This window comes from Hordeum vulgare, chromosome 2H (assembly GCF_904849725.1).
Source record: "Hordeum vulgare subsp. vulgare chromosome 2H, MorexV3_pseudomolecules_assembly, whole genome shotgun sequence".
In the NCBI taxonomy this organism is placed as follows: domain Eukaryota; kingdom Viridiplantae; phylum Streptophyta; class Magnoliopsida; order Poales; family Poaceae; genus Hordeum; species Hordeum vulgare.
In genome coordinates, this window is record NC_058519.1 from 515,840,561 (window position 1) to 515,845,336 (window position 4,776).

A 4,776-nucleotide genomic window follows, 5' to 3' on the forward strand; every position below is an offset into this window, starting at 1 on the left:
CTTTCATTTTTCCCCTTTCTTCTCCTCTTGTTCCCTTCTTCGGGCTAAATTAGCTAAGATTGCCTTTTTGGAGCTAATTATGTCATTTCGAGGATAATTAGCTAAGTATAGGTCATGTTTTATTAAATAGACCATTTTGGAGCTAACTAAGCTAATTATGTCATTTAGGTGGAAGCCTAGCTAACTATAGGTCGTTTTGGAGCTAACTTGGGTAAAATAGGTCATTCCGAAGCAAACTATGCTTATTAAGCCATTTTGGATCTAGCTAGGCTAATTATGGGCCATTTAATACCTAAGTTAGGGGGAATAGGTCAGCTTGGAGCTACATAAGCCTTATTATGTCATTTAGGAGAGAACTTAGCTAACTATAGGTCATTTTTTATTAAATAGGTCATTTAGGAGCTAACTAAGCTAATTATGTCATTTTGTAGGATAATTAGCAAATTTAGTCTTTCTTGGATGAGTCTAAGCTACGTAGAAGAAGAGAAAGAGAAGAACCAAGAAGAGAAGAAGAAGTAAAAGAAGGAGGAGGAGGAGGAGGAGAAGGAGAAGGAATAGGAGAAGAAGAAGAAAAGAAGAAGGAGAAGGAGAAGGAGGAAGAAGGAGCAAGAAGAAGGAGAAGGAGGAGCTCCTTCTCCTTCTTCTCCTCCTTCTTCTCCTTCTTCTTCCTTCTTCTTCTCTTCTTCTTCTTCTTCCTTCCTTTCATTTTTCTTCTTTCTTCTCCTCTTGTCCCCTTCTTCGGGCTAAATTAGCTAAGAATGCCTGTTTGGAGCTAATTATGTCATCTCGATGATAATTACCTAAGTATAGGTCATGTTTTATTAAATAGACCATTTTGGAGCTAACTAATCTAATTATGTCATTTAGGTAGAAGCCTAGCTAACTATATGTCGTTTCGGAGCTAACTTGGGTAAAGTTGGTCATTCCGGAGCAAACTATGCTTATTAAGCCATTTTGGAACTAGCTAGGCTAATTATAGGCCATTTAATACCTAGGTTAGGGGGAATAGGTCATCTTGCAGCTACGTAAGCCTTATTATGTCATTTAGGAGAGAACTTAGCTAACTATAGGTCATTTTTTATTAAATAGGTCATTTAGGAGCTAACTAATATAATTATGTCATTTTGTAGGATAATTAGCCAATTTAGTCTTTCTTGGATGAGTCTACGCTACGTAGAAGAAGAGAAAGAGAAGAAGCAAGAAGAGAAGAAGAAGTAAAAGAAGGAGGAGGAGGAGAAGGAGAAGGAAGAGGAGAAGAATACGAAAAGAAGAATGAGAAGGAGAAGTTGGAAGAAGAAGGAGAAGGAGGAGCTCCTTCTCCTTCTTCTCCTCCTTCTTCTCCTTCTCTTTCTCCTTCTTCTTCTCTTCTTCTTCTTCTTCTTCCTTCCTTTCATTTTTCCTCTTTCTTCTCCTCTTTTCCCCTTCTTTGGGCTAAATTAGCTAAGAATGCCTTTTTGGAGCTAATTATGTCATTTCGATGATAATTAGCTAAGTATCGGTCATGTTTTATTAAATAGACCATTTGGGGCTAACTAAGCTAATTATGTCATTTAGGTGGAAGCCTAGCTAATTTTTATTAAAACACTAGAAATAACATACCATTATCGTCATCACGGCGGTGAAGCACGGTGGCTCTGGCTTGTTTCACCTGGAGAAGGCTGCCCTGGAGAAGGCTCCACTTTAGAAGGGTCGTGCGATGTGTATCGGGAGATATTCTACACCAAACATCGTTTGCAATGTGTAGTTAGCATGAGGACACTCTTAAGATCACTGCACTGAAATGAAACTCACCGTCCCTGCCACGTTAATGACTGGGATCGGCGGAGGGACTTGGCCGCTCTTCTCGCACATAGACTGTACATTTGGTTTCGACAAGTCAAAATTTGTATTTATTAATGGAACGGACATTAAAATGCAAGATTTGAAATAACATGAAGAAGAAACTTACCACGAAGAGCTCGTATATGGCCCTGTTAGACGCATCATTCCGTGCCCTCTCCGCCTCCACCAATGCAGTCGTCCTCTCCTCCAGCTCCCTAATCTCCTTATCCTTCTCCGCCATAGCCGCCTGCATTGCCTCTCTCTCTTTCTGAATAGCAGCCTGCAACACAACTCATTGTTAGCAATGTAATCATATTAGTTCCAACGCACAACATAATACGGAAAGATAGTTGAGTCCATTAAACTAACCTCGATGGCGAGCTCGACTGGCCGTGGACGACGTGTTATCTCCTGACAGGAGCTTGTTTGGCATGCCTTTATCTGCCGGAGAGTGCAAGGACAACGTATAAGGCCGTCTCCAATGGCGATCAAGCCATGGGGCGTCCCGTTGCCAGCTATCATCACCAGCTCTGGATCAATAGGCCCCTCACTCGGGTTAAAGCCCTCCCCTTTCCTCGCCTTCCCGTGATCTCTGTACTTCACGAGCTTGTGATGGGAGGAGATGTTGGTGAAGTTTTCTGGATGCTCGAGGTCAGACTCAGAGAATGCCTTGACCTTCTTGTACGAGGCAGTATGGGCCATCGCATACAGGTCGTACATTTGTGGCACCTCCGTCTTATTGTGACGCGCCTAAAAGAGAGAGAGAGGAAAATTGTATTAGTAAAAGGCTCAAGATAGCATTAAGAATGAATTGCATGAGGCATGAAGCAAACCACATACCCAGTTCTCGCCAAATTGGATTAAGTTGACGCTCCCTTGATGGTGTGGCACACCAACCATTTTGCCACGCCTCTCCTTGGCGTTGTTGTAGCTGGCCTCCCACGTTTCGGAGCACCATTGATCCACCAAGGCCTCCCAACAATCCATCTTATCCACACACCATCTCGGGGGCACCTAAGTTAATAATGAGAAATTTGAGCGCGTAAGAACCAAATCAAGGAAACTAACTACAAGGCATTAATAATATGTAATTACCTTCATGTATTGCTCCTTCTCCATCTTAGTATCACGGCACTTTGCCTTGTCAATCCTAATACGTCGGTGGCATAGTAGTCTCGAACAACCTGCACCTGAGCCTCGTGCCAAAAGTTTTGAAGTAGGCGGCGGCATTCGGTTTCGATAACCTTTGCCGCGTCCTCCTCGTATCCCTCCTCACACCTATAGTAGGTCTGCAAACGAGACAACACCAATTAGTACAATAACTAGCTATGGTTGATTTATAATTGTGTGAAGGAGAAATTACCCAGAACTGTCGGATCACCATGTCGGCCCTCGTGTGGTACAAAACACCGTCGATCTCCACCTCCGGCGGGGCCGGGGCACCCAAGTAGTGCTCCCACGTCATTCCTACCTCTCGCTCCCGACCGGGCAACGTAACAAACCTTGGGAAGTTTTTACGGCAAAGCACACCAAGGACGTTGTTGGGCTTGCGGACACCCTTGGCAACAATCCAACCCCTACGGTATGACAAATTAAAGCCGAAACATTAGATATTTGAGAAAACGTGAAGGCAAAAGGTTAAATAAGAGTAAATTAACTTACTTGTCCCCATTTGGCCTAATCGACCACCTCTGCTCGGGGGTCGCCGGCACGAGCGGGAGCCCCGAACTACCACGCTGGTAGACTGTAGCCCCCTCACCCAGCTCCTCGTTGCTACCAGCATGGCCACTTGGCTCAGCCCAGGTATCCCACTTGGTCTCTGGGGACGTACCCTCATCCCTGCTTTGCTCCGGAGTCGCCTGGAACGAAGCCTCTGGGACACGAGTCTCGTGGGTCGAAGGCTCGTCGACCCGAGACTCCTGAACCGGAGACCGTGTAGCCTCCACCTCAGACGAATCCACCCTAGAAGTCCTGTGCTCAGGTGAATCAGCTTGGGGTGGTGGCGGAGACCGTGTAGCCTCCACCTCAGAAGGCGTGGCAGCCATCGCCCTACCTCTCCCGCGGCCACGTGTACCTTTAGTACAACATAAATACCAACATGAGTAATAAAATGTATATAAATACCAATATGCATACAACATGAGTACAACATAAATACCAACATGAATACAACGTGTACCTATAGTACCTCTCGGCTTCGCGGGGGGTCGACCTCCTCTCACGGGGGGCGCTCCTTGCATAGTAGAGAGCAACACTCTCCGAAGAGGCGAGGCAGGAATCGAAGTACACATCCCATCACCCGCCGAGGAAGAAGGAGCCGCGGAGTGCTTTCGACCCTTTCCCACCATCTTTCAACACCTGTTATGACAAAGAGTAAATGAAATTAGTACAAGATAAATACCAACATGAGTAATAAAATGTATATAATTTAAGTGTATCATCGTCATAAATACCAACATGACTAATAAAAATTGAATACCTAACATGAACTCAAAATTTGTATATAGTATAATAGTTGAATACCTGACATGAACTAATAACAATCGTGCTCGTCTTTATATGCTTCGGGGTCAATAAATGCATCATGATCATCACTATCATCAATAAATGCATCATCATCATCACTATCACGAAGAACATGTGGAAGGCCACCATTATGTAATCGGTCAAGAAGTGACAGGTCATCCGCAGCAGTAACCTCTTCTTCTTCCAGCTCTTCCTGTTCGGGCTCAGGGGTTAAGAAGGATTCACTGTCGCTGTCTACTTCAATATTCTGGGGTGAAGTAGAGCGGTTCTTGAAACGTTTCTTGGACATACGTGTATCTTGGAATAATTCTCCTTCATATGTTTCTGGGTTAATGTGAGGTTCGTAATCCTCTTCATTGAGGGTAGGTGGTCTAAAATGTGGTGGCACTTCATAAACGACATCCCAACCTTTGAGATTTGGATCAGTTT